The sequence below is a fragment of the Erithacus rubecula genome (genome assembly GCF_903797595.1).
Source record: "Erithacus rubecula genome assembly, chromosome: 3".
Lineage (NCBI taxonomy): Eukaryota > Metazoa > Chordata > Aves > Passeriformes > Muscicapidae > Erithacus > Erithacus rubecula.
In genome coordinates, this window is record NC_136689.1 from 38945470 (window position 1) to 38965023 (window position 19554).

At 37.3% G+C, this 19554-nt stretch overlaps 1 protein-coding gene across 2 annotated transcripts in view; it reads left to right on the top strand.

The window, feature by feature from the left end:
- LOC306799866 (uncharacterized protein) overlaps positions 1-19554 on the top strand; it is a 257832-nt gene that overhangs the window by 84286 nt on the left and 153992 nt on the right. Inside the window, exon 1 of one of the 2 annotated variants that reach the window (XR_013773700.1) lies at positions 18314-18513. The exons of the other annotated variant lie outside the window; for it this stretch is intronic. The gene's annotated coding sequence lies outside the window, so the exon portion shown is untranslated. Of the gene's footprint in view, positions 1-18313; positions 18514-19554 lie in introns of those variants that run through there. 2 annotated transcript variants of the gene reach the window in all.

Sequence of the window (19554 nt, forward strand, 5' to 3'; positions counted from 1 at the left end):
AATTTTATATATATATATACACATATACATATACACTTATATATGTGTACTTATGTAACTGCAACTATAACTAAATATATATATATGGAAACATTTAAGGAATAATAGCTAGCACAGGAGATACTAAATGTGTTTTAATTTGGTTACTGTAATACAGGGTGTTATCAAATAAATATGCACTTTTATTTCACTATCTATATTGCTTTGCTTTGGTAAAAACACATACAGTACAGATCTGAAAAGTAACTTGACCCTTGAAAATACAACCTAGATTAGCAAAATGAGTAAAAGAAAATGTGTTGACCTGCCAACCTCTTAGCTTAGCACCTGACTCAAAGATGTCCTATATTTAAAACATTTTTTTAAATGCAGACACATGGATTTATTTATAACATGACTATCTCCATGTCTTCCTTCACATTTTGTTCCTTTTCTGAACAGCTCCTAATTGTGTTCTTGCATACTATAAGCAGGCTAGAATCTTTCATAAAAAGTGCACTCACAACCTCTTTGTATGAAGTTACCTGGGAGCACTGATGCCTTCAGAGTGGCAGTGGTATCAGTCTTTTAGGGGAAAAGACTCCTCTGTTTGGCAGAGGCTCTTTATGGCACTTGTTGTCCGTTTTGCTCCCCAAATCTGCAATCTGGTGTCAGACAGTGTATACCATGTTCATCCTGGGTAGATGGTCTGCATTATTCAGATTCATTGTCCTGCTTTCATGGCCCTGAATCTTCTGCAGACCAGAAAGGTAGTTTCCCAAAGAGTTGTTGTTGATGGATGGACTGGACAAGTGTCAGTACCTTTTCCTTGGCACATCAAATACAGCATGAGCAGGGCTGTGAGTTCTACGAGGTGGTGTTACAGCCACCCTTGCCCCCAGTTCAGTTGTTTGGATAACAAATTCTCTCTGAACCCTTCATGCTGTAATACTCCATCCTTTTTCAGTATGGCAGAAAGTCAAATCTGTATGTGTTTACATCTAAATACAAATGAATACAAATAATAGGTGAACATTTTCATTTGATATTCTGTTCAGTGAAAGAATCAGTCAATTGATTAACCTATTATTCAGTCCATTATTCAGGGTTGTATCACCATGAAGTCACAATTATTTAGGAAACTTTGATTAATTTTAAATTTGTTCTTGGCTTTAGGCTATCAATTATACTATATAAAAAGAAGCAATTAGTCACTTTACCTTTTAAGAATTATTATTTAAGTCATGCAAAGGTCTATTTCTGTTTTGAAAGTACTATAGCCATGTGCCAGACTGTGTTTGTCTCTCTTAGGTCTATTATTTCATGCACTGTTTTCATTTAATTCAATAAAATTGCTGAAAGCTGGGAGTACTCAGCACCTTCCCAAAGTGGGTTACTTCAGTTTCATTGCCTAAGTTTGCATTCGGGCAGAAGTGTTTTGATGTGCTGGGCAGTGGTTTCTGGCAGGAATGTTAATCTTTGCAAGTTCCACCACTGAGATTTCAGTCTTTGAGGGCTACCCCTTGTGGTAATGAAAGAGCCTGTGTTTCAATGATCCTATCATCTCTGCTGGCTGGAGTTTTAACTCCTGGTAGGGCCACTTAAGTCTAATAGGTCAAAGAGGCCAGATGAAATGAATTTCACTGTTTTGCTAGACTGGCAAGTGATTGATAGTTCTATAACTTATACTCATTAGCAAAATAAAGTCAAGCATCAAAAGGTAGTCACACAAGCAAGGTAATGCACTCATTAATTTTTTGTAGTCATTGAGTAAGTCAGGTCTCTACAGACTTTCCTGAAGGTAAACATATATGAGAATTTTGAGAGCATTTAGAGCAATAGTTGCAATAATGAAAGTTGATAGCGGCAATGAAAGAAATGGACAAATGCAAGCCCTAAATCCTTGTAGCTCACAAACATCACTACTGACAAAAAGCATTTTAAAAATGAGGAAATCTGTAATACATCCAAGGGTGCAAGACAGCTACTATTCAGTGGGCATAACGTTAATGCAGAAACAGCATCATCACTCGTAGACTGAGAGCCAGTTATGACTGTGGAGTTACTCTTCACCGTGCTCCAATTGACAACTTTGCTAGGCCAGGATCTCTGCAATAATGGCAATAACAGAAGTTAAGGCAGTCAAAATATACTGGGGAATGCAATGAGCAAATACCATCCCTGTATTTTAGATCAACATGAGGAAAAAAATAATAATCAGTGCCCAGTGTTGGAGTTTAGAGTGGGTGGAAATAATTGTTAAATCTTGCCATCTACAAGTCGTAGGAGTCATCCAAATAGATTCACCAGGGATTGCTTCAATTGCTTTAACTTCTACTAAAAGGAAACTTGGGTCAACTGTTGAAGATGTGGTGTAGATGAGCTGATGCTAGAAGTTTTTTGTTTGGTAAGAACAAATTCATAAAAAAAGCACACTCTTTCATCATGATGGTGCAAAAACAGGAGAATGAGTCTGTGGGATGTTTTAACTTTTTTTCCTCAGCGGCAGAAAACCTGCTCTGCTCCTCCTGAAACTAGTGTAACTGCAGTTGAAATATGGTTTTTGGTAGTTGGGCTTAAGAGTAGACAGACTGGATAGACCCCAGAGGAGAGTAACAGGAAAAGAAGATTAGAAAACATGCTTATGGAAATCAGGTGTAGGAACTGATTTGTTCAATTTAGCAAAAAGAGGCCTGAGGGGAAACTTCATCTTCCAAAACATATATGAATGATGGGAAAGAACAGTGAGCAATTGTTTTGGCACTGGGACACTCATTCAGGGCTCCTCATTAGAGGTTTTTAAAAAGTGTTTGAAGAAAGCTGCCAGGGATAGTCTAGAACTGCTTGATCCCAGATTGTAATGCAAAGAATGGGGCCACAATTCCCTTGCAATTATTTTCCAAGTCTTCTTTTTTACAATCTTAAAAAGCATAAGGAAAAAGCTATTCAAGACAAAAATCCCACATTTCAGGTTGTACCAGTGAAAAGAGTCTGCATGTGTTGAGGTTCAGGCCCTGCACAAGTCAGCCCTGATGTGCCATTGTATTTTTTGAATGACCATATCATAGATGCTGCAACAGCTGTTACTGATTTTCAGAAAAGTGTCTCTGAAGTCTGCATAACTGAGGGACAGTAAAGAAACAAGACAAGAAAAGTATTAACTACTCAGAAATACCTTTGAAAAAAGGGACAGCAAAAAGTTTTAAGGACAGTGTAGTGCAAGGCAATGTGAGTAGAAGTGAAGAGAAAAAACATAGATAATTTAATCAAGAAAGTCAAACAGTTGGTTAAGCTGTAGTAAAGAATTCTACCAGCTCAACTATTAATGTTTTAAGACTTTGACTGTTCAGAAATTACTATTACTGCACTTGATTTACAGGTACTGTAGGAAGATATGATAAACATTCAGAAACTTGACAAAACTTCAGATGAAGCTCATATCACTAAGGAAATGCTTGTGAGAATGAGATAAATTACTGAACTCTTCTGCAAAGCAGGGAAATAGGAGAAAATCCCACAGAATAATGGAGAATGCAGCATTATAGCCAAAATATCAAAGAACAGAGATGTAAAAAGCGATAGCAGCTAACAAAGTAAGCAACTGTGACTGTTACACTTTTTCTGTTGACAGGCAGACTCTTCCATATTGGTATATCAACCAAAATGGAAGAAATGACAGTGATGCAGTCTGGACTTTGACATGGAAAATTAACCTGTCAACTCATTTTTCACACAAGGTTTAATCATTCAGGAGAACATCAAACGGCTAAAAAAAACTCCCCTTCATACTTTTTCTGAAATCACGTGACAGATTTCTTTACAAATGACTCTGAAACATCTTGATGTGTCACAGTGTACCTGTAAAAATAGTTTTATTGAGGTGCAGCATGCACAGCTAGATCAATGTAATCCTGAGTGAATGATTAGATAATAGATATATGTCAAGCATCGTTGCATTACCTCACCTCTGGCATTTGTCTGGCCATTAAAAGAAAAATTAGGTGGATACAGCACAAGCACGACATGACTCAGATTTTGCTGGTTGCAGAAGTCCTTAAAATGGCAGGAAAAAAAAGAAAAAATATCCCCCCATACATTCAAGACATCTTAGCATGGGAAATATGAGCTGGTTATCCATCAGGTGTGAGTGAACAACAGATATTGCAGCAAAAATTCCCCCAGGTCCCAGCTCATGTGTACTTTTAGGAGGCAGAGCATACAAATGCTAATGCATATCTTTTGCAAAAGATTATGGTGAGTACAGATGTATAAAAGCATATGCTGCCAAATAGCCAAAATGTGCCTCCACTTGAAAGACAGTTGATTTTCAAGGGTCTACAACTGGAAAGCAAACTGACAAATCTTCATCTCAAAAGTTACTTCTGATAGATAGAGTGTCTTTAAAATACGAGACATTAAGTGGAGTTAATTTATAACAAATACTAGAATTCATCAGTATTTTCAGATAATTATGCTTTATCATTAATGCTATTCAGCAAGGAAAATGGGAAATATTTGCTGGGAGTTTTGAATCAAAGCAGAGCATCAGCTGTGACAGCTCTGCCATAGGGCAGTTGGAGGAGCACAACAAAAAGGTCCACAGAAAGAATGTTTCTAATTGAACTTCATGCAGTGTGGGAAATAGTGCAATATTTAACAATTCTGGGAATATGTAGAAAACTGTCCAAATTAAAAAAACCAAACCTGTCAAGGCCTCATTCTGACCTGAAGCTACTTTGGATGGTACAGGAAAGAATCATGCAGGAGTTTTAGAATCTCTCGTGTTTCTATAGTCCTTGCAGCTATAAGATGTTTGTGTATGGAATGGAAGTATTTAATCACTGAGTAAGATATTACAGAGGGTAACTAGCTGTTACTATTTCATTTAAGAAAATACTTTCAAAAGGAACTGTGTGCCAAAATTGCAAGAATAAATATATTGTATTATAAAAAAAGACATTAATAATTGCTTCCCAGAGATGAGCATTATAGGTTTCAATTTGTAGCTACAAAGCAATGGCATTTTCAGTGCACTCAGAAAATTGTACATTGTCTATTAAGTGAATTGAAGACTTTGAAAATGGGTATGGGTGTTCAATTTTTATCTCCACACAAGGGTTGAAGAGTTAGGTAAAACCACTTTGCTTTGACATGACTACTGAAGGAAAATGCTGATCCAAAATGGTTACTTACAAGCAAAACAAGTCACACACATTCCCCCAGGTTGCTCAAATGCATTCAGCCCAGTCTTTCTACAAGCTAGCAGAGTAGCTCAAGTACTTGTAAAAAGGAGTAGAAAACTGAGCAGAACCTTTAAATCAGTACAGTCTGGGCAATCACAGACTCCCTTATCACTTCCAAAAATGACTTGCTTGGAGTAAATTGAAGAGCTTTGATAGCTCTGATAGCTGTACAATTCACATCTTCAGAGTGGTGATCACCTTCAAATTTAAGCACTTAATTTAAGAGCTTCAGTAATTTTAAATTGCTGTGTTTCACTGAGTGGCAGGCAGAGACTCAAGTGCCACAGTATTTTAAAAAAAACTTTGGGTGTTCTGCTTAATATTTTTCTTTCAGGGAATCCAGAGAGGATTTCTATAGTCAAGCATGGAAAATGGAACAGGTTTCAAAATTACTGTAGAAAAAGCAAGAGACTTTATGCTTTTTAAAAATCAGAGCAGAGGAGGTCTTCTCTGGGGAATGTACAACTCCTAAGCCTGCACTTGCCCTTTTCTGTGAACTGTTTGACCAACGTCCTTGTGTGGGCTGAGGCAGAAGGTAGAAAGAGAGGTAATGACGTTTACATGGGCATCAAGAGACTTCTCTGTCTATTTGCTCTCCTGACAGAGCCTGCCCAGGTTAGGTTTGTTTCCATTAGGCATTTTGCTTAACACTGCTTCCACAGAAGCAGATAGGAATGGGAGTTTACTGCCATTTGAACACTTTCCCATTTTTGGACTCAAGATATTTTTACCTAGCTGCGGGATTCTTCATTTGTTATTTTGGTTTTACTAAGCTTCAGTTTGATGTCACGATAAATCCTTCCTGTGTGCTTTTAACTAGCCTGGTACAACATTTACTGATTAAATGCTTGGCTGAAGACTGAGCTGAACATGTAAGTGGTTGCCATGAACTTTGTCTCTGTAGCTAGCAGAGGTGCAGATCATACCACAAAAACCCTCACAGCCCTATACCTCTATCAGGGTCTAGATGTGGGGAGCAGGATTTTTGAATGTTGTGGGAAAATCAGACTTCAGAGATGGTTATTCAGGCCTGCCTGGGAGGAGTTGCAGTTCTTTGGAGCAGGAAGGTAGCACTGCAGCCTCCTGCAATCTGTCTCACAACATATACTGGTCTTCAGGCTGGAAGTGAACAGGGAAGGGAGCCACAAACTCCAGCCTCCAGAAAAATCGCAAATGAAATGTCAAGAATTAAATATTACCCAAAGAGCCTAGGAGAGATTCATTGGAGCCGTTACCTTGTGACCTCTCTTTTAGCAGGACAAGACCAAAATTAGGCTCCTGTGAGGTAAATGTAAAGAGTATCTTTCACTTCCAGAAAATTAGAATCCAGCTCAAAGCCATTTTATTATTCAGGGTGCCACTTTAAATGCTAATCACTATTTGTAGGCTCATTGCAGCATCAGACTGGCTTCTTCAAAGGAATGAAGGGGTATTCCACATTCATCTGCCAGTGAAATTTCAAAAACAGGTCCAAAGTACAAGGGGCACAGGCCAAATTGAGTGAATTTATCAGCTATTTGAGACAGCGTTATGTTGCTTTCTTGTTTTTATTTAAGGAAAATCAGTAATCTATTCCTTGTCTCTGAATTTACACTGACTTGTTCTGATTTTTCAAAATTAATGTCTATCTCACTGCAAATTTTCATTTCTTGTGTCCTTTTTCTGTTAATAAACTTGCATGTGTTTTTTACCTGTTCAAATTCTTTTTACTGAAAGTTGCTGTCTGTATAAGAGTTCTTACTGCTCCAGTTATTTACTTTATGGGTCCTGGAAGGACTCAATGAGCTGTGATTACAGATTGTCACTGAATGAACTAGTTTGTGTAAGAATATGATATTAACTTTTGTAAGTAGTATCAGATGTTTCTGTCACAGTTCATTTTTGATGCCATCTCTGTAATACTGAAGGGCAGTGGGCTTACCTGACTAGCCCTCTGTAGCTTGGACCTGAAAGACTTGTGTGTGAGAAAAAAATAGTATTTTTATATAAAGGAAGCTTATAATGCATTCCACAAAAATGATTTCCTAGATTGCTTTCAAGTCCATTAGCCTTGCCTTTTACAAGCAATATGCTGCAGCTATCTTGTCCAGCAGCCTTTTAATTTTAGGATCCTTGTTTGGGTTCTTCAATAAATCACATCAGGTGCACAGCTGTCAGGTCAGAATTGTACCTCTGTATACCCACAACTGGAAGGAATACTTGGGGTTTTCCCAAGGATGTGATTTTGTCATGGAAACTGCACTCCTTATCTGTAAAATTGTGAACATTTTCATTTTTCTCATGGGAAAAAGTAGAATAAAATTAATTCCAAAGCTGAAAATGTTGAATGGCATTCCCAGACTCACCAGTGGCTTATATAACGGGATCTGTCACTTCAGAAAATTCATAACCCAATCTCTCTGCATAGTACAGGCAGCCTTATGATTTAACAGCCTAAGAAAATTCAAGAATGCCAATGTGGACACCCCTGTGTTTCACTGCAGGGAAGAATTACAGCACAGCTCTTAGGAATTCTATTGTGCAAGAACTAGCAATAGCATAAAAAATGCTGGTATTCAACTAATATGCCTTTCTTTTACACTATGTCTCAATTGAATGAAGGAAAAATACCCAAACAAAGCTGTACTGTATTTTGATTATTACAAAATCATGGTTATGTTTGCCATTGAAATAATTTCCATTGAGATCATTTTAGTAAGTATATACTACAAAATCACAGAAAATAATATTCCTAAAAATAAAGATAGCAGCACGAGAGGTGGCTGAGTCAGTGTGAAGAATAACAGGGGTTTACTGGCAAAAGGGTGATATTTTGAATACTCATAATTTATTTACTCAGTCTGTCTTAAAATTTCAGCCCATCAATTATACATGAAACTGAATACCATAGCATAGGAGGGGACTAAAAGGCAAGTATTCATTTCCAGCTCTAACATCTCAGTCTTTAAACAAGATCTACTCCTTAGCATACTCGTAAGACAGATGGATAAGTGTTGGTAGATAAGAGATTTATAGTTTGGCATTATTTAACTGCTCCATAATTTGCTTGTACTAGCACCCTGGAGACACATTTTTTCAGAAAGTCTGATTTTCTGCATTTATTCTGGTAATGGTATACTGAGAGTTGTTAAGGAAATTAAAGTCCCATTTGAAGCCCCAGTTCAACAAAGCGTTTAAGTAATTCTTAACTTAAAGTACATCTTAAACCGAATCTTATTTAACAAAGGGGGAAAAAAAAATCCCCACAAGTCTTCAGAGAAACTTCCTTGCATGGTTAAAGTTATGAGCATGGGGTGTTTCTTAAAGTGAGCTTAGAAATGCTGTCTGTATCAGAGACTGAAGAGACTGTCTGTGGAAAGGGACACGATGGATGAAATTACCTGCTGTCCAGAAAGCCTGTATGATGTGTTGAAGGAGGAAGCAAACTTGATTCAAATTTTGGATGAGAATATAGAATGAATTGGACTTATCATGCTTTGAGACAAGATTTAAAAAAAAAAAAAAAAAGTGTTTTGCAAGGAAAAGAGCAATCTTGCAGTCACAAACTTATTGGGCAGTTAAGCATGTTCTCCTGAGACATCATGACATTGGAGGCTTTGCTGAAAAGGTAGAAAAAAGACCTTTACTAATGAATGGAGAGATTTCTTTCAAACTGCCAGCTTTCTGTCTTTTAGGAGCATTTAGGAGTGTTCAATCTTTTAGGAGCATTGTCTCTGCTCTGGAGAACTTTAGGGGGCTATATTGAGAGTTAATGGCTGTGTATTTCTATGTCTCCTCAGAAGATTCTATGATACAGCTTTCAGTTTTCAAAGTAAAACACCAATAAAAAATATTTATGTCCACCTCACCTCCCCAGTAAATTGGAAGTTGTTATTTACAGTCATTAACCCAAATACAGCTACTTACTTCATACGGGTGGTCTTCCTTATGAAAATTCTATGATATTCACCAGGAAAATACCAGTAGCTTTATGTTTTGCCACCTGGTGTGATGAAAGATAAAAATCCACCATTTCACCTGTGAAGACACTCAGATGACAAATAGCGAGGAAAAGAAGAAATTACTTTTCTGTCTAAATAAGCTGTTTTCTAGTTGTTCATGAATGAAATTAAGCCATCAAGTATAAAACACCAATCATGATGACAAAGACATTTTTCCACTCACTAGTTTGGATCATTAGGGAGATCAAAACCTATCTAAACCCCAAGTTTTGTTAGAGAAAAACAGGCAATTTTATCATGTTTAATGAAAATTCCCCTGTGACAAAAATTCAGTGCTGCAAAACATGTTATTTTTCCACATGACAGCACAAAACATGACATAGGTAAAGTTCAGACTCAGTAGATTTCTTAATTAATTATGTTTCTATATTCCAGCATATGACTTAAAGTTATAGCAGCCTTACAGAAACTGTATAAATGGGTCTGTTGTGAGTCTAAGCAAACATACATTAATATGCAGCTAATGACAAAAAATTTCTTTATGTGATAGCAAATTGTTATTAAGTAGAAGAAACTTAATTTGCTAAAAATGTGCTGCACAGTTAATTTCACCACATTCTTATTTTGACTTTAATACACTCAGAAGTTCTTCTGTATACCTTTTGTTAAGTTTGTCTGAAGAGGGCAGCCTTTCCTAATATACTTGGAATTTTCTTAATTTAACAAGGTTACTGTATACTGAACAAATTGACAAAGGACAAGCTTGCAATCTGAAGTTTGCTTCTTATTACTACCTGTGTTTTCATTGAGGTTTCTCTCCATGTATATTTATCAACCAACTGCAAAGGATATTATTATTTTAAATATTTGACCCCTCTGGTAAAATACAGTCCAGTTTCACATACTCTCAATGCTAAATGAAGGAAGACTTTCTGTGGTATTTCTAGAAAGAAATTTAAAGAGAATGCTATTAGGAAATTTCTGGAAATATGGGTTATTTATTCTTTCTGAAGTCTAGAAATAAGTGTTATTCACATGCATTTTTAAATGCTAAAACTGCATGTGAATAGAGCAGGAAAATATCTGTCCCTTTGTGCTGACAGTCCTCCTAATCTTTTATGATTTTCATGCTGAACTCCTCTCCAGGCTTCTAAAAAACCATTAGTCTGAAAGTAGGCAGTGATGTTATATTTTCTTTTATTTTATAGTTTAATCATAAGGAAACATTAGGGAAAAAAAAAAATCTTCCAGCCAATTCATGCATTGCCATGTTACCAGGAAAGATGAATGGCTACTCTGCATTTAGCAATTAGTGTGATAGATTTAAGGGCTCTTAGAAGAATTTATTGCTCTGGTGTGCCCTGATCACGGAGCAGGGAGGGGCATTTGAAAAAGCTGGGATGATAAATTTTTGCAGTTATTGCTGCTCTAGCCACTATGTCGCTTCTCTGCTCTTGCAGTGGCAGCCAGATTTGAATGCCTGTCTCACCTTCTGTGGTGTTGGGGTTTAGCTTGCACTATAAAAGAGAGGAAGGAGAGAAGGAGTGCTCCTTGAACACAGGGAGTGAGCACAGGGGTTTGGAACAGGGAGACCCTGAAAGCTGCTGCTGCAGAAGAGGAAGGTAGGTGGAGACAGTAGGTACAGATTTCACAGCATTTACATAAAGAAGCATCCTGTTTGCAAAATCTGGATGACTAAAATCTCTGTAAAAACAATGTTCAACACATTGTTTGGGCAGTAAGAGTGGTGGGGTGAATCCTGTGCAGAACAATCAACTAAGTAGTTCTCTCTAAAAATGTCTACTACAAAATGAGATCACTTCATGTACCAGGAGCTCAGCAAGTTTGCTGTGGTGGTTGGCAGCTAGCAAACCTTGTACCACATCCCAGTCACAGCAGCTGTCACCCATGCCAGTTTTACTGTGCTTGCATAGACTACAGTCAAACTGCAGTACAATGTCACCCCTTCCATTTGTCAGCTTTTCTCAGCTGATGATTAGGCAATACCAGTGCCAATCTAGTCAAGAGATCTCTTTTTTTAATTTGGTGACTTTTTAGGGTCTTTTGTACAAAGAAATTTTTCCTTCTGTCATTAGGTTCAGAGCAGCAAATAGCTAAATTTATTCCTCCCACAAACTTCTACTATTATTTAAAGCCACCATCTGCTTAGGCTACCAAACTCATTGCAATCTCATTGCCTGACAGAAAGCTGCTCAAAATCTTATCATTACAAGGCTATTTACCTGGTTTTACAATCCTTGAATATCATTCATGTTCACTGATCCAAAGCCACCATTTTTTCTGACCTTGTCTTTCCTGCAGCAGCCACTTATTCAGAAGTCGACAGATTGCTTCAGTGCCTTCCAAATAAAGACTGGACTGATCTGAAAAGTGTGGGGCTTCTTCATCTTCCCACTTTAGCATTGGATTGTTATGAAACAGAGCAGAAATTTCATTGTCTCCCTATTTGAAAAGCATCCAATTTCCCACATAACGAACCGTTGCATACTTGTGCTGCGATGTTCCAAGACGTCAAATGCTCTCCTTACAGGCCAAGAACCCACTAGATTATTCCTAAATACTCTAAGAAATTACACTTTAATTGTATAAATATCAGCATTTTTTCCTGGAGACAATACCTAACTAAAACTGATTGATTGTTTTCATTTTTTGTGACTAACCTTGGGAGGGAACTCTTTGCCAGGCACCAATATTTGCCATCACTCATTGTTTCCTCTGTTTAAAGAGTATGTGTCTGTAAAAGGTATGAAAGCCAGATTTTTGAGGTTGAAATGGAAAGAACAACTCCTACATTTTCAATGCATCCTTATTTTGAAATTGGAAATGTGACTTTCTCTTCCTGCTCTTAGGAAATATTACCAAAATTAGGTTGTAAAAAATTTCACTAAGCTTATTGCATCCAAGTCTTAATAATTTAGCAGGAATTGCCAGCATTTTTCCTGGATGTCTAATTGCCTTTTGAATACTTTAAAAACTTGATTCTTCTGAGAATTACTCCTTTATCTAGAAAATAACCATTTGTTGTTCACTTTTATCTCTCACCATTAAAGGGATCATTACAGTACCTCCTCCACCTTTCCATGATTGCATTGTTTGCAAATAAAGATTTTTATTTTTGTACTTTACTGAACATTCATGATTCATGCCCTTGCCTCCTAGTACTGAAACACATGTAAAATATTCTGATTATTAAATCTACTGTATGCCATATTTTTCTTTAATTTCTGCACTGTTGTCCTTCGCATTGTCTTATCAAGACTATTCTCTGTTCTGACTTTATTATAATCTTCAATGTAAGCATAAATCTGAATTCTTGTTTTCTTTGGTGAACACTAATAAAAAAAGGAAAGGTCCCCCCACGCCTTTATTAGAGCATCTGTTGTCTTTTTATCTGCATTTGCTCTTCTAATGTTTTTTGATACTCTCTATAGTGCATGTCTGATGGTTTCCTACTCAGTATCAGTTTTCAGTGTGGTCACTTTGTTATCTTTTAATACCTCAGACCCAATACTACTCAAAGATTCTGGGTCACTTTTCATATTTCTTGTCTGCTATTATAATGGAACAGATAATCTTTCTTAAAATAGCTGCTCAAAGAGAACAGCTCTCATTACAATCAATTTATTTTACGTTCTTGGTGTTATTCCTTTATCTCAAATCAACATAGACTTGTTAATTCCATTTTTGCAGGGCCATGCAAGCTTCTGAAGAAAGACTGAAAACTAATCCCATGTCATAGGCAAACTAATCTCTCTGTCATAGGCAAGACTGTCTGTGTCATAGAATCATGGAACCATAGAATACCCTGAGTTGGAAGGGACCCACAAGGATCATCAAGTCCTGTCCCTGCACAGGACATCCCCAGGAGTCACACCCTGTGCCTGAGAGCATTGTTCAAAACACTTCTTGAACTCTGTGACCACTTCCCCTACATCTCCTTGTGCATTTCATTCACTCAGGAAAATGGTGAGAGTCTAAAGGACATAAAAGAGGTCATGTGTTCCAGGTTCTTCTGATAGTGCATCTTATACTTCCTTGAGCATTCTTTCAATAGGAGTAGATGTCCTGGTGATATCCATACTGTGGTGTTCCCTGGCTCTTTGTTTAAGTTACTGATTGATGATAATAGAACATTGCTCAGCATAATACTATACTTAGTTCTTAGCTCACAGTCCTTTTTTCCACAGAAACGGCTGCTTTATAAAGCCACTTCATGACTAAATTTTCTCTCACATGGCTGTGTTGTGCTCCCCTACTTTATAATGTTTGAGAGAGTTCTTGACATCAAAGCATTGAATGTCTCCATATTTTTCCTTTTTTTTTTTCCCCAGCTAATTTCTCCTTCTTATCTAATTGCATGTTTCTATGTCTTGTGACTTTCTTACAATTTCTTACTTGTACATTTTGTAGGGTAAGAATGCCAAATTTATGTCAGCTTCATCTGGAAGACTTGAAGGTTGTTCCTCGATCTCTTTGCAGCTTATCTTCAAACTCTCTGGCTTTGGAAGAAAGTGCTGACTGCACAGCAAATCATGGTGTCTATAGCATCTTCACAGATAATTTTTTTCACCATATAAAATTCCTAAGAAATATGTTCTTGCTTCTCACCAACAGTAGCAGTTGTTCAGCTTGTTTGTGATTTCAAGGATTCTGCACTTTACTTGATCAATACAAATCAGAATGGAGAAGGAATTAGTGGTTACAGTATTGCTGACTCGAGCTTGACCAGTCAGTTCTGCTAAGGTAGATGTGGTTTGAGATGGATAGCACAATTTCTAATATCAGTTCTTATTTGATTTGTGAGATATAAAAGGCCTGTGGACTTCATCACCATTGAATTACATACTTTGAAACTTAAAATACATTAATTATTACTTTTAATAATCAAGTTGGATATGGGAGGTCGTATAGGAAAGGTCTGGGTTTTTTTAAGCACAAAGCTCCAGGTTGGTAAGTATAAAAAGAATTTATGAAGAGATTTTAATCTGTGGTTTTGTCCAGAAGTTTTCTTCTTTTCCTTTTTTAATGTCTTTATTAAATAAGTAAACAGGAGTGGACAAAGGGAAAGAAGAGAGGGAGTCACAGTGACATGACAACTGCTGCCCCATGGTTCAGAGCCCATGTCACATTATTAGGTGTCAAGAATCCATGGATGGGGGCAAGTGATAGACATATACTACTTTTGGCAATTTCACCTAAAAAATTATGAGTCACTATGTTGATGGTCAAGACTAGACAGTGGATATGAATTGTGGGTACTTTGAATGAGTGCCTGAGATCCTATAAAAGTGTCTAGTGAATGCATTTGCTTCATCAAAGCCCAAACCCACAGGTTCAGAGAGATGTACTCCTATGGTTGACAGCTCAGTCAATATCTTTCCTGCTCTGTCTCTTCCTGTCATAACATTGATTTCTGTAAGCTAGAGGAAGTAATCCCTAATGACATTGTGTAACAGCATTAAGGAAGGGTTGTTTTCCCACTGTGCACTTTTTCATACACAACTTATAAATGTATTTCATTACTTACAACCTTTACCTCTTGTAACTGTTACATTTTATGTCCTGCCATTCTATCCAGATTGGCTGCTTTCTTAATGTTTTCTTCCTGATTTTCCTCTTGTATGGAGCAACGTACTTGGTGATTCCCCTGCATCATCTCATCACTGCAAAGCAATGATGTCACTCTGCCATATGCTGTTCTCTCAGCTGCCAAGCAAGCTGAGGGATGTGTCATGCACCCATTGCATGCAGGAGAAGACCATATTGTCACATCACGTCACATCCCATCCTTCCACTGCTGTCAACATCACTGTGCTTTGCTTCGTGTCCTAACCCTGTGCTCAGCAATGTTCACCATTGAGTGGTAAAAACTGCTGCATAGCTGTAATGAAATGACACTCCTGTCATTAATCTGATTAGCTAACCTTTTGCTTCCTTTTTTGCTTTAAAAAAAATTTTAAAAAATCCAGCACTCTGCAATTTTATAGAGCTAGCATCACTAGAAAGAAGGCAGTTTTCCAGGAAGTTTTGGAGGATTTTTAACTTGTATGGTTTTGAAGAAACTATGGAATTTAAAGTACTTGGAATCTGTTTTGTCTCGTGTCTAGAGTGCTAGCTATCAATTTCCAGCATAGTATTGGTATTGTTGAGAAATGGGATGAGGTTTTCGAAGGGAGCAAGAAATTGTGTATATTTATTGCACAGAAGTGAAAATGGCTTCATGGGTGAGCAGCACATTTGTAATGAACAGGCTTTACTGGGGTTTGTCTCCCCATGGAGCCAGGTGTGATACCAGATTGGAAGCACAGAGATACCCTTTCCACTGAGCTGACTTCTCTGATCCCTTGAGATGATGTTTGTGAGGAAGAGGCTGTAAAGGATTTAGTATTATCAAGTGTGTGAGGTCTTACCTCACACAGAGAATCAGCATGGCTTAAGGGTGTCTGGAGCCAGAGCAGAGGCAGGTAGGGATTGATATGTAGGCATGAAGTCTGGGTTGTTTCATGAGATATCACCAGTTCAAATTTCAGGCTCTGTAATTCCTCTAAGAACTATTTTTGATCAGATAATATCAGATAAGTTGTCACCATTTCTATTTACCTTGTACATAGAAATTAATAACTTGTCCTTTTCTGTACTGCATTGTTGTGGGATAAGCTCAATAAGTGAAAGGAAATAAAACTCAATACTTCAAAAACCAGCTCCCACAGCTCCAGTCTGCTGTGGTTAATGTCAAAAGGACTTTGCCCATTATTTGTTCCTGGAGAGTCATAAAAGATATTATAGCCCTTTATAGTTTGAGAAGTTAAAACTTTATTTTTCACTGGTGTTTTCTTCATAAATGCCTTTAAAAAAAATAAATAAAAGAATAAACCCAAAGGTCTGTGTCCCATATTAAGCATCCCCTGAATATTGTTTTGGTTTTTTTTATCATAACATTGCTGGTTCCTCTTAGCAAAAGTCACAGATATACGAAACTCCATTAAAAAAAAAAAAAAAAAAAAAGGAAGCAAACTTCAGAGAAAGAACTTCAGTGTCTTAACATCTTATAGAGTTGTCAGCTGTCTCTATTACTTTGTTCAGGAAATTATTTTTTTAATTTAAGAGAAAATCAGAGGAATTCCATAGCAAATACTAGGAAAAAAGAAATCTGGATATAGGACAATACAAAATATATCCTTAATTACATATCTGCCTTAACAAAAACAACTGCACTCTATACTCTTTAAACTAGAATCATCTCTCATAAACCTGATGAACTAGAGACCAGCTGAATGCTAGCAAGGTTTTAGGCCAGAAAACCAAAGAGCTCTGGAATTGGTGGTATATCAGGTGTTTCATGTAGCTATAATTGTATTCTCAGAGTACTACAGGTGTAAGTCTAAGCAGATTTTCTTTGAAGGAAAATAGTTTTGATATGACTAAATGTTTAGTACATGTTCAATTTCTTTTTGTATTTTATTTTCTCTATTTATAAAGAAAATTCTTTTTGCCCAGTCAAAAAATTCTAAGTCCTGTAAGTCAATACAGTATTTAATGTCTTTACCAACGAGTTGCATTTTAAAGATTAACACAGGTTGTGGGAGTACACAAGGCAGTTCACAAGTGCCCCAATTGTAACAAATTTGCTACCATAATAACCTTTTGAAACGTAGAAGAGGACAAATTGCTTAGGTCCCTTGGTAGCAAGGAGAACAGGGACTGTGGGTAGATTTAATTTCACTTAACATTAGCCATTCCCAGTTAGATGTCTCAATTAAACTGCCTGCTTAGCCTTTCTCTCCAGTGAGTGGATGGAAAGAGACAGGTACTTCCAGACAATAAATCATCCCATCTCAAGATACTTTTCTAGAATAATGGGATGAATTGCCACGCCCATCACAAGACTTTATAAGTTTGTTTGGGTGTAGAACAATTTATAAACTTTGCCTTTGTTATCTGAATGTATGCTCCTTATTTTACTTTTAGAAATATTGTTAAAGTAATGACACTTGTAATTCTAGGCTCTGCTTTTCTTTCATAAATTTGCAGTGTGGCCTTATCTTGAAGTCCTCCTTGATTGATTTAGGAATTATTTAGGGACTGTATATGTTCTTGGCTTGTGTTGCATATAGTCACTGGTAGTCTTATCCCAAGAATGGAATAGTAACACACATTTCCATGAACTCTCCTGTTGAGCCATGCTCCATTATTGATTTCCATGTAACCTTCTAAAAATTTTCTTTTCCTGGCTTCTTGCTATGTTATCTACTGTGTCCAGTAGTAGGAATCTTTCAAGAAAACAGTTCTCCTGTGAGCTGCACATAAAAAAAAGCATCTTTGCACATATACTGCATCATTTGCTCTTCTTTTATCTGTGCCACTTAACTGCTATGAGAAGTATTTTTTTTTTTTTGTTTCACTGGGATTTGGAGGAAGTCTCATGTTTCATCAGCATTCCTCACATTCAGGCTCCAGTCTGGATATCTGCTTGAAGCATTGCACCTGAATCTCCATCAGATTTTCTATTCTCATACTGACTGCTGCCTGGGCAGCAGTGTGATGGCCACCAGCTTCCCTCTCCATTTTTGCCACATCTTCCATCTCAGATAGAAAGCTCACACATCCAATTTCCAGTTTTATTGCCTTTGGAATTACAGTCTACTGTGATTTTTAAAGCTTTCTAAAATTTTCAGCAGAACTTTGTGGCCTTTTAAAACAATTGGTGGTCACCTGTGGCTTAGTGAGTTTGACCTCTCTTCACAGGTGGGGGCAATGAGGGAAGGAGCCAGGACATAAGGAACAGCTTGGACAGCAAGTAATTAGGGCAGTCAGTCTTAATTAGTTTTTAATAGTTGGGGAGGAGCTTTTTGTATCTGCATATGGCTGAGAGGCAGCTAAGGGAGCAGAAATGAACTGGGAAAGGAGAATGGATATAAAATTATCTAAGAGAGGGACTTGCTAGAGGTCCTGGAGGTGTTGATGTCTGTTTGTTTAGGTGGTTTTTAGTGATGATGTTAGGGAGTTCTGCAAGACCAGGGAGGGAGTTTATGTCCAGGGCTTGTGCTAAAGTGCTAATTGTGCCACAGGGAGCATTCTTAAGCGTTCTGTGTTTGTGCTCTTTCTTTCTCAAATTGAGCAGTGATGTAGGAGGTGATTTTAATTGAAGGAAAGGATGTGTCTTAAAGGGCTGAATTCAGCCTGCATTCTCCCTGGTAAAAAAGCTTGTGAAAATGCAACCCCTTGAGGTCTTTGAGGTGCAAGCTGTATGTAAAAGCTACTCATCTAATAGAGAATGTGGTCTGGCTTATGACCTTTGCTGCTGAGTATGAAGAGTTGTATTCCTAGAGGTAGGTGGTTGTCTAATTTCTACTGGTTGTATCAATATAGGGGTGAGGATATGTGTGTTTGCAGTTTGCTTGTGCATTACTTTTTAAGTTACTTGCTTTGAATATTTTAACCATTTAGATGAGCAGGGCTTGTGGCCTGGCCTTCAGTTTTTTTTCTGTTGCCCTTTAGAACCTAATCAGAAGCTTGGATGAAAGTATTTTCTAGATATTTCAGAATCTATTCTGAATGGTCTGATACAGAAGCTTCTGTATGCGAGCAGTGCAAGCCTTTGCTCTATAACCTGGTAGTCTGGTTGCCTTGGAACATGCAAGTGAGCCTGCTTCTTGGTCTGTGAGTGGAGAAAGAAAAAAAAAAAACAAACCTGGAAGGATAGGGGAGATAAAAGTTAATCTTAGCTCTTTTATACTACTATTTGCAGGTTTTTTTAAAGTACTTTCTTAATTATACTGGAAGATGGAAGTCATAAATACTTCTGAAGCTCTAGTATGTTCTTTTTTGCAAGATTGAAAAAAATAAAAAAATCATCTTGTGCCTTTGTCTTGGGAAGTATTTGTTTGCTGGGTGTTTGTCCTGGAATTTGCCTGTTTCTCTGTAATGTTGCAGTACCATTTCTATATGGGATATTTATCTTTCGGATGTCCTTGAAACTGAGACAGAAAAGTTCAAAAGAGTGATTGCTGTGTAGAAAATGTACCTGCTAAAGGTATTGGAGTAAGTAATGAAACCCAAGATGGGTATTTATGGGTTTAGACAGGAGGAAGATGCAGTTTTATTGGCTGATACTAAAGGCAGACATACATTATATATATATTAATTAAGGAACGTGTGTGGAGCTTGTGGAAAGGCATCTTGCTGGAAAACAGCCTCCAGGTGCTTCTAGTAAAAACTCCAGCTCTCTCATTATTCAATTAGTTGTTTCAAAGATTGGCTGGTCATTCTTCTGAAGCAGATGGAGATAGTTTTTCACAAAGCTGATACCAGCATTGTGTGCACTTTGTCTTTTCTGAAATTTCTGTCAAAGGAAAGTGTTACTCTGTTAC